This window comes from Gymnogyps californianus, unplaced genomic scaffold (assembly GCF_018139145.2).
Source record: "Gymnogyps californianus isolate 813 unplaced genomic scaffold, ASM1813914v2 HiC_scaffold_31, whole genome shotgun sequence".
NCBI classification, from domain to species: Eukaryota; Metazoa; Chordata; class Aves; order Accipitriformes; family Cathartidae; genus Gymnogyps; species Gymnogyps californianus.
In genome coordinates this window covers 1,098,836-1,110,028 of record NW_026114191.1, presented here as the reverse complement: position 1 = coordinate 1,110,028, position 11,193 = coordinate 1,098,836, and the positions used below count along the sequence as shown (strand labels likewise).

Sequence of the window (11,193 nt, the reverse complement as noted above, 5' to 3'; positions counted from 1 at the left end):
AATTGCTATATAACCCTGCCACTGCATGTTATCATTACTAGAGTTGTTATATGCTATATCAACAGTATTACAGTAAGAATTATCTAAATTAATAAAGAATGAACTTTGATAAAACCAAGCGAAGTGCAGTAGTGATGGAACCAGGACTGACTGCAGCATGCAACAATCCAACACTACACACCATCCTCCTGCTGCGCCCAATGTCATCTGCCCGCTGCACTGCACCAAAGCCGGATCCTGCTCTGCCAACTGAGCGGACTTCACACCATCCCTCCTGCCCAGACAGACTGTTATGATAGATGGAGTCCAAAGTCATGGACTGAATGAACTCAACGAACTTTTAAAATGGACATTTTAAAGGCTTATACATTAAGGGAACGATATCTGTGTGTATATGTATTAAAAGGCAGCAAAAGTGGTGGTGATTAATTGAAAATGCATTGGAAAGTGTGGAACCTGGACGTGATGTAGATGGTATAGAATAAGGGGTGGATACTGTCCTGGTTTAGCTAGGACAGAGTTAATTTTCTTTCTAGTAGCTGCTATAGTGCTGTGTTTTGGGTTTAGTAGGAAAAGAATGTTGATAACACACTGATGTTTTTAGTTGTTGCTAAGTAGTGTTTATACTAAGTCAAGGATTTTTCAGCTTCTCATGCCCAGCCAGCAAGAAGGCTGGAGGGGCACAAGAAGCTGGGAGGGACACAGCCAGGACAGCTGACCCAAACTGGCCAAAGAGCTATTCCATACCATATGACATCATGCCCAGTATATAAACTGGGGGAGCTGGCTGGGAGGGGCAGATCGCGGCTCGGGAACTAACTGGGCATCGGTCAACAAGTGGTGAGCAACTGCATTGTGCACCACTTGCTTTGTATGTTTAATTCTTTTAGTATTACTATTGTCATATTATTATCATTATTATTGTTTTCATTCCTTTCTGTCCTATTAAACTGTCTTTATCTCAACTCACGAGGTTTTTTTCCTGATTCTCTCCCCATCCCAGGGGTGGGGGGGCAGTGAGCGAGTGGCTGCGTGGTGCTTAGCTGCCAGCTGGGGTTAAACCACGACACCTGCCCATGGACTTTTTTGATTCAGCCTTGCAGACACTTCCCACCTTGATTTTTTGGGTCCACTGCAATGACACTGTGGCCCTGCCAAGTGCCAGACCCCAGCTCATTCACAGAGCCCTAAGGGCCTTTCTGCTGCCTTTCCTCCTGTCCCTTGCTCAGGGTTTGGGAGGAGAGAAAGGAAGAGCAGGTGAGGTTTGTGGGTGCCAATGATTGAGATGGGGGAGCAGAGCCATCACATCAGAAATGATCTAAAGGCTATGCTAGTTCTAAAGTGTTCTTTCAGCTCCTTTCTTGGAGGCCTTACATCTCCCACAGGAACCTGCAAATGCTGAGATCCCTCCATCCTTCTCTCTTTCAGCAATTCAGTTGAGAGTACCCAGGCAGAGGCTTTCTTTCAATTCTGTTTACAGCCTAAAGCACCCCATGCTCTGCAGCTATGCCAGGAAACTTGCAGAAGGAAGGCACTCCTCTGGACAAGAGGTGGATGTTCCCAGGAATCTCAGGAGGCATGGCATACTGTCAGCTGTGTTGACGGAGCTGGTCAAATGCCTCATCTCCATGTCTGTAATGGTGGCCTAGGTGCCTGCTTCACGTGTAAGCTCTCTCTCTGGATGCTGGCATGTACTGAGCAACCTGGCCTGACCTCAGAGCTTGCCCTGCTTGGAGCTGGGTGTTGCACTACCAACCTCCTTAGCTGCCTTCCACCCTGAATTCTCCTATGAGCATGATGCAGAGACCCTCACCTCCACCTTCATCTTTTCTCAGAGGGCACGTGGTGAAGGCACAGGCTCTTGGAAGGGTTGGTGGGAAAGAGTCTTCTGGGGGTCTCTAGTCCAGCCTCCAGGCTGGCTGTGGCTGTGGAGCTCAAACCTGAAGAGCTCCAAAGGTGGAGATCACAGCAACGCTCCTCCTAGTCCATTTCTTTTCCTTGAGGCTCAGCCTGAAGCTCCCAAGAGGCAGTTTGTGGCTGTTGCCTCTGTCATATCATTGGCCACTGCAGAAGAGAGCTTGGCTCCATCATCTCTCCACGTAGGTGTAGGCTCTTATGAGGTTGCCCCATGCCTCCACTTCAGCAGGCTAGAGAGGCCCAGTTCCCTCAGACTCTCCTCACAGCTCCTGCTTTAGGCTCCTCACTCCATCTTGGCAGGCCTCCTCCGCACCCTCTCCAGTCTCTCCATTCCCCTTTTGAAAGGCAAAGCCCACTGGCTCATATGGCAGCCATCAGGACTCGCAGGCCCTTCTCCTCAGGGCACTCCTTAGCTGCTATGGCTCACTGCCCATGCTGCTGCCTGGAGTTCTTCTGCAGCTTTTCCTTCTCAACCTTCAGGTTTCTGTTGGCCAAATCCCCAGGGGGTCAAGGTCCCTCTGGACTGAACCTCCAGCAGGCAGGCATTCAAAGTACATGTGCTGATGTCCCTCCTGAGGCATGATGCCTCTAACAAGACCAGAACTTAAGCAGCAACAGGACACTACAGATAAGAAAAGAGTACTAGTGTCATGGAGTTGCTAATCAAGGTAGAAAGCACTGTGATAGCCATCTCAGAAACAAGAAAGGAGGGTGCAAAGTGAGGAAATGCAGCGCCAGTGGGGAAATGGTGAAAAGGGGGTGACTTTTTGCAAGGGAGTGGATAAGGTTGGTTAAAGAGTAGGACTGGAGAGGTGGGGAAAGAGTGAAAAGGGAATGAATGGGGAAGCAAAGCAAATGATCAGGGCTGTTTGGGGATACCTGTCAAGTAGCCCTGCATCTGAGCCACACAGCCTGGAGCAGCACAAGTGAGCTGCAGCTGCTCTGACTATGCTAACATCTGACTTACTTCCATGGTCACAGGAAACCTGAGCACTTTCCTTACTGTCACCACTGCCACACTGAGGCATGCTTTACCATTAGTAGGTCCATGCTGCCTGCTTTTGGACACATTCTTCTCTTTTAGGTGCCCAGAAATGTCACCCAAGAGGCCTCTCATTGATGGCCCACCCCTCACCAAAGCGAGCTTGTACAGCCTGTGGTTCCCTGCGTTGCACTTTTGGCCCCTTTCAAAGACGGGTGCAACATTGACATGTCCTCACTCACAAGAGACCTCTACCAATCCCAATTCAAAAGGGAGATTCCAAAGAAATAGCAATCAATCTTCCCCTGTAACTTCAGTACCACTATTTTGCCTGTTCTACGGTGTATATAGTTTCTCTGATCTTTCATATACTTACACCTGTCCTGATACAATGACCATTTCTGAAGTCATCTTGTCAGATGCAGATGGCGAGGCAAAGGCCCTTTCCATTATTCTCCACTTTTCTGCTCCCCTTACTCTTTGTTCATTCACATCCCTCTCACCTATGCTGCTGCTTGGAGGTTCTGGGAGTAAAAGTTGGCCTGTCTTTCAGTAGTCTGATTATCTCTGTAGCCAACTTTTTAGTTATGTTTCTATCTAGCTTTTTGTATCTAGCCATCTAAAACATTTCTCATAAGATTATCCTTTGTAAAAAGGCAACCTCACTAGAGGCAGCTTGTACTGAGCATATGGTTACAGAGTGTCTTTGTTTATGAAAACTGATCGTGCTTTACTTTTCTTGTCTTACAAATAGGAAAAAATCTTCTGTGCCTGTGTGCAGCCAGTTCTCTAAGGAGAGCAGGCGGGAGATGGTGCAAAGGAGCTGTAACATCCAGCTGCAGACTTCAGTGGAGAAGTCTGATGCAAGGAAGAGTGATGTGAGTCCCAGGTGGCCAATGTCAGAAATGGTGAGGCTGGGGAGGTGAGGAGCAAAGTTCTCCATACAGTGTCAGACCTCAAGGGACTGCTTTTCCTACCTGTCCAGATCTCCTGAGGAGATACTCTGCATCAATATTAATCAGAGAAAGCTTCTATCACCTCATCTCTAAACTGAAAATTAGTAAAAATATACTTTAAAATAAAAATCATTCTTATTAGGTGCACTTTGAAATCTTCTTCGTTTCTACAGTATGAAATGACTCCAATTAGCTGTACAAGTCTTGAAGACTTGAAGAAAATTAGGAAGAGAAATAGTTCATTAGGCTTTCTGTATTTGAATGAGCCCCATGATGTATTTGGTGCTGAGTCCATGAACCTCAGACACTGGGCGGAGATTGAACAAACTTCTCAAGAAGCCCAAGTCAGAAGCAAAACCCAAAGTACCTTGAAGCCTTGATTGGCCCCACTGAGGGCCATTACTGACAAAGCCTCCCCAGGGACTCGTTAGAGCAGATAATTGGAGGCTGTGATTGCAGGTAGGCAAAGGCGCTGTGCAGGTGGCTGTAATGCTGAGAAACCTTGCTTTGCTTTATGGAGCAGAAAGACCAAGCTGTGATCTCCAGCCCATGGCAAGGGAGGTCCTGTCCCTCATGCGTGGCTCAGGGCGCTTCCTGGGACCATGGGATGTGGGGCGTGCAAGGCAGAGTGAAGGACAACAATGGCACAACTTCCAGCTTCGCCATGGGGCTGCGAGGAGGCATCGAGGCCCCAGTGCCATGAGGATAACATGTCTTCTCAGAGACCTCAGTGGCAGAGACAACTGCCAGAGCCATGGGAACAGAAACCTGGGTTCTGTCGGTGCCTTCCAGCCTTGCCAGCGCCCTTTGCCATCTCCACCTCTGGCTGTTCTACACTGTCCTACACCTGCCCCTCTTTCCCTGCAGGCTCTAGGCACCCATCTCGCTTCCCCGCCTTGCTCTCACCTCAGCATTTCCATATGGTCACTGGTGTGTCTCCACCCTCACTGGCTGTTCCTTCAAACACAAAGCCATGGGCTGATCCACACTCCCTCTGGGTGACCTCTTGCACCACAGCAGTACCCTTCGAGTGACATTTCTTCCTCCTGATAGCCAGTCTCCACCTTCCAAGTTGCACTTTGTCATATTTTTTTCTCTCTCTCTTGCTTTTTCCCACTACCAAGGAAAGCTCGACCATCTCAGAAAGGACCCTTCAAGCAGGCAACCCTACCCGTTAGCCTTCTTGTGGCCTTTCACCTGACCAGAGAGAAGTAACCTCACCATGATCTTCTAAACCACGTGAGTGCTGCTGGCCTTTCAGCTTCTCATATAGACGCGACCAAGCCATGTGCCTGCGGCTGTCCCATCATGTACTTGGGCGGAGTGGACATGACAACCCCTATCCAAGTCCTCTTCCTGGACAGGGCCTATGGGGTACTCAGGCAGAGGTACTTTCCCAGCCATGTTCCTTCTGCTGCCTAGCACCTCCAGAGACAGAACTGACCTCACAGTCCCCTTCACAGCCATACCCTTCCTTCTGGATTATGAGTTTCTGAGACACAATCAACCTCATATATCATACCCATCAACCACCCTCCTTATGGTGCAGGACCTGACAGGATAAAAGTATGCTTGTTTTATCCAGTTTGTCAAATATACTTCCTACCAACTATTGGAGTGGAGAAACATTCTTCACAGCAACTGAAGTATTTGTGTTGATACATTTTATATACCTTCTGCCTCTTTTTTCCCCCTTCTTCCTCAGCCTGTTCTATCTTCAAAAACCTCTTTAAGGGAAAGATTCATTTACTCATAGATTCACTCAGGTGTGAAGAGGGCCCTGAACATCATTGTGTCCGACTCCCCTGCTCAAGGCAGGGTGAACTAGATGAGGTTGTTCAAGGCCTCCACCTAGCTTTGCATCATCCACAAAGGAGCTGAAAGTGCACTCCGTCACATCATAGAGGGGGATAATAAAGATGGTCAACAGTGTTGGCCCAAGTGCTGGTCACTGAGGGATGTCGCTAGTAGCTGGCTGCATGGAGGACTTTGTAGCACTGACGACATTTGGGCTTGATCATCCAGCCAGCTTCCCACCCACCGTAACGTCCACTTCTTCAGCCCAGATAGCACCAACCTGGTTATAAGCACACCACGGGAGACCATGTCAAAGGCCTTGAAAAATCCCTGTACACAACATGCCCTTCTTTCCCCTCTCCATTTTGGTTCAGCAATCCCTTTCTTGTCCTTCAAGTGCCTGGTGACAGCTGCAGGAGGACGTGTCCCATCACCTTCCCAGGGACGGAGGTAAGATGACCAGCCTGTAATTCTCCCAATTCTCGTTCGTGTCCTTCTTGAAGATGACTTTGACATCTGCCTTTCCATGGACCCCAGAACCTCTCTCATTGCTCTGGCACTTTTGAGGGCACAGTCCAGAATCACAGGCAAGGGTGATGTAGCAAACAGGAGCACCTGCAATGGGCCTGTCCAAGGCAGCTAAGCTGAATCTCACTGGGAGGGTGGGGGTTGCTCCTGGAGTCACACACAGCAGTGTCAGGGCTCTGTCAGGTGTCCACAGCTAAGCTGGCCTCGGGCACTCCTGATGCACACAGATGTGTTCAGAGACACGAGCCCTTCCCTTGCAGACTCACAGGCAGTACATTGCAGGAGTCACCATGTCCCTCTGGCTTCCTCTTGCCACTCCCAGAGGCTAGGAGGCACGTCAGCCCTGCCGTGTGTCGCCCTGCTCTGCACTCGTCTGAGATGCCCCAAGACAAGAGAAATGGACACAGGGACCTCCATTCAAGGAAGCACATCCCAGTGCTGCATCCAGGTGGTTTCCCATGGGATGTTATTCCCAACGTGACGTGACCTCAAGATGTTGCCTGTCTCTCAGGCCTTCAGGGAACTCCTCGGAAGAGCTGGTGGCGTTTGTGCTCACTCAGGTTCATCTCACCTCACGTGCATGATGTGCATGCTTACATCTCATCTATACAGTGCCAACATGGACTTCTGAGCTACTCATTTGGTGTCCCTCCATGGAGGGTCAAAGAACCTCTCCAAACAGGGATGAGAGGCCAGTGCTGCAAACGGTGGCTGTGAGGGCCTAGTCCATGATGATTGCCCTGGGGTAGTGCTGTGGTGTAACCCCAGCCAGCAGCTAAGCACCACATGGCCGCTCACTTGCTCCCCCCCAGCAGGATGGGGGAGAGAACTGGAAAGGTAAAAGTGAGAAAACCCATGGGTTGAGATAAAGACAGTTTTAATAGGTAAAGCAAAAGTCACGCATGCAAGTAACGAAAAAGAGGAATTCATTCACCACTTCCCACCGACAGGCAGGTGTTCAGCCATCTCCAGGAAAGCAGGGCTCCATCATGCATAACAGTTACTTGGGAAGACAAATGCCGTCACTCCGAACGTCCCCCTCTTTCTTTGTCTTCCCCAGCTTTATATGCTGAGCATAACGCCATATGGTATGGAATATCCCTTTGGTCAGTCGGGGCCAGATGTCCCGGCTGTGTCCCCTCCCAACTTCTTGTGCCCCTCCAGCCTGCTCGCTGGCAGGGTGGGGTGAGAAGCAGAAAAGGCCTTGACTCTGTGTAAGCACTGCTCAGCAATAATGAAAACATCCCTGTATTATCAACACTGTTTTCAGCACAGATCCAAAACACAGACCCATACTAGCTACTATGAATATAATTAACCCCTTTCTAGCCAAAACCAGCACAGGCAGCTTCCCCAGGGTGTCCAGTGAACACAGGAACAGACCAGACCCTGCTCTGCTGGTCCTTCAGGTCTCTCAGAGGAGGCCTGGCTGTGCGAGGACACTGCTGCATGCCCAACCCTGCACACTCACACTGTTTAGCTGTACGCTGGTGTTTTCCTCTGCAAGCCACTTTCTTGGGCATGTTCTTGAGAGCAACTTTGGAAGAAGACCTAAGCCTTCAGGCACTGCCCTCAGGAGATCCTCTTTGTCCTGGTTTTAGCTGGGACAGAGTTAACTTTCTTTTTAGTAGCTGGTACAGTGCTGTGTTTTGGATTTAGTGTGAGAATGATGTTGATAACACTCTGAGGTTTTAGTTGTTGCTAAGTAGCGCTTATCTTAAGCCAAGGACTTTTCAGTTTCCCATGCTCTGCCAGCAAGCAGGTGTGCAAGAAGCTGGGAGGGAGCTTAGCCGGGGCAGCTGACCTGAACTAGCCCAAGGGGTATTCCATACCATGGAACGTCATGCCCAGTATATAAAGAGGGGGGAGTTGGCCGGGCAGCGCGGATCGCGGCTCGGGAACTAACTGGGCATTGGCCAGCGGGTGGTGCGCAATTGCATTGTGCATCACTGTTTTTTTTTTCTTCCCCCCCCTCCTTTTTTTGTTATATTTCTTTTCATTACTATTACTATTATATTTCATTATTACTATTGTTAGGATTATATTTTACTTTAGTTATTAAACTGTTCTTATCTCAACCCACGAGTTTTACTTTTTTTTCTCTTTCCTCCTCTTCCCCTCCACCTCTGCACACAGCAATTGTCCCTGCAGCTCCAAAAAGGTCTTGGAGGAAGGATCTCAGCAAAAAAAAAGTCGCTGCAGGGCCCTTTATTTTGTTTAAGCACACAGACAGGATGGCTCCTCATTTACACAGCCACTTGGTCAGAAAAGAAAAGCAGACAGTGAATTAGAAAGGGGAAGAAAACATTATCACAAGTAAAACACCACCAACAACAACCAAAACTACAGACTACAGGCTGGGCCTGAGTTACATTATAACTGCTATGCAGAAGAAGATGGGCAGTTGATTGCTTGAGATTAAAATCCAGTCATCAGTTTCCACACTGCATCCTTGAGCTCCTTGTTCCTCATACTGTAGATGAGGGGGTTCACTGCTGGAGGCACCAATGAGTACAGAACTGACACCACCAGATCCAGCAATGGGGAGGAGATGGAGGGGGGCTTCAGGTAGGCAAAAAAAGAGGTGCTTAGAAAAAGGGAAACCACGGCCAGATGAGGGAGGCATGTGGAAAAGGCTTTGTGCCATCCCTGCTCAGAGGGGATCCCAGCACGGCCCTGAAGATCTGCACATAGGACAGCACAATGAAAACAAAACACCCAAAGAATAAACAGGCACTAATCACAAGAAGCCTGACTTCCCTGAGGTAGGCGTCTGAACAGGCGAGCTTGAGGATCTGGGGGATTTCACAGAAGAACTGGTCCAGGACATTGCCTTGGCAGAGAGGTAGTGAAAATACATTGACGGTGTGCAGCACAGCATAGAGAAACCCGCTGCCCCAGGCAGCTGCTGCCATGTGGACACAAGCTCTGCTGCCCAGGAGGGTCCCATAGTGCAGGGGTTGGCAGATGGCAATGTAGCGGTCATAGGCCATGACGGTGAGAAGACAATACTCTGCTGTGATAAAGACGACAAAAAAAAAAAGCTGGGCAGCACATCCTGCGTAGGAGATGGCCCTGTTGTCCCACAGGGAATTGGCCATGGCTTTGGGGAGAATGGTGGAGATGGAGCCCAGGTCGAGGAAGGAGAGGTTGAGGAGGAAGAAGTACATGGGGGTGTGGAGGTGGTGGTCGCAGGCTACAGCGGTGATGATGAGGCCATTGCCCAGGAGGGCAGCCAGGTAGATGCCCAGGAAGAGCCAGAAGTGCAAGAGCTGCAGCTCCCGTGTGTCTGCAAATGCCAGGAGGAGGAACTCCGTGATGGAGCTGCTGTTGGACATTTCTTCACTGTGGCATGGGGCCTGTTGGAAGAGGAGAAGACATTGAAAAGTTAAGGCAGACTTCTTTGAGGCAGTCCTATGCTGTTTCCCAAAAAATCCCCTCAAAATTACTTCTCTTTCTTTGGGGCAACTTCGTTCAGCTCTTTTTTGTGAGCTCAGGTTTGTGCTGCTGCGTGAAGGCACTTTGTGTGGAGGGGCAGAAGTCAACATCTTTCACATTGCTCTCAGCCCGAACACTGCAGAGTCCTGAGGGACAAACGGGCTCCCTGTGCCCTAATGCACAGTCAGGAGAGCTGCTCTGCCCACGACTGACCTGCTGGTCACCACGCAGGTGCCCTGTGCTCATTACACCTCTCTCTGTTGCAGGATGACCTCACTAACAATGTACTTGAAGAAGAAACTGGACTTTAGTGACCTCAGAGGAGTCCAGTTTCAAAGTCCCTTTCTCCAAACTCTTCTCTCTTTCCCCATGCAGCTGAGCAGAGAGTGATGCAGAGGGGTGGCCTGGCTCTCTGCTGCCTGGAGCTGTCCCTGCCAGGAGCTGTTTCTCTGTCCCCAGGTCTCCTCCCTCTTAGTGCTCACAGACGCCATCCCACCCGCAATTTGCTCAGCTCTGCCCTGCAGACCCCTCCTGGCAGCAGGGCACTGCCCAGGGCAGCTCAGTGGTTGCAGGCATCAGACTGATGCTGCAAGCAAGGATCGGCTGCTGAGCAGGAGGGGGGAAGCACTAGGAGGCTCTGCAGATGTGCTGACTCGTGTACAGTCAGAGTCAGTGCGTTCACTGACATCTCTTCCTTCCTAGAAAAAGTAGACAAACTAAGTCTTCATCTTAAGTCCCTGCTTGACTTCCTCTTGAATGCTGCTCTGCCAATGTCGTGGGGTGATCTGGAGCTGTGAGCAGCCCTGACCCATGTACACCATCTCAACAGCAGAAGGACCCTGCCCTGACAAGGGGTCGCTCCTTCCACCCACAGCTTCTCCCCACAGCGCTGTGGGGAGCTCCCTGGACAGGCTGAGTGCTGACCCTGGCAGCGGCAGAGTCCCGCCCCAGCACACAGCCGCCTGGGGTGCAGGGACCCTGCTCAAAAGGACAGCCCTGGGCACCCCTGGCTGCACACCCAGCTTCACACCCCTGCAGCCGTCCCTGGAAGAAGGCAGCCATCATGCCCTGTCCTTCTGACAGTGCAGCAGGGAAGCCCTGCTCTGGAGCACATCCTCCTCTCTACACCAGAGAGAGATCCCACAGGCTGTGGGCTGTGCCAGCTTTAGGAGATCCCTCCACGAACTGCAGCTGCATTGTCCTGCACACAGAGACTTACCCTGTCAAGGGCTGTGAAGGTTTCTCCTCTTTTGAGCTATCAGCTTCCTCCCATTCCACACTGCCTATAAACCTCTCTCTTTCTTGCACGTCTCCCCTCGGTGCCTGCAGGCAGTGCCCTCAGCCCTGCTGCGCTTTGCAGAGGAGCTGCTCCTGGGCAGAGCTGTCTCTCAGCAGTGCTGCCCACTTGCCATGAGCTCCCTCCATCCCAGGAGCCCAGCCCAGCTCAGCAGCAGAGGACCAGCCCAAGGCATTTTAATGACCCCTCTGGTGGGTTTGGTGCCGACTCCATGAACCTCAGACAGTGAGAGGAAGTTGAAGAAACCTCTCCAGAAGTGAAAGTCAGATGCAAACTCC

At 50.4% G+C, this 11,193-nt stretch overlaps 1 pseudogene; it reads right to left on the bottom strand.

Moving 5' to 3' along the window:
* Nucleotides 1-8,598: 8,598 nt before the first annotated feature.
* On the bottom strand, nt 8,599-9,518 carry LOC127028286 (olfactory receptor 14C36-like; annotated as a pseudogene).
* Between the last annotated feature and the right edge of the window lie 1,675 nt (nt 9,519-11,193).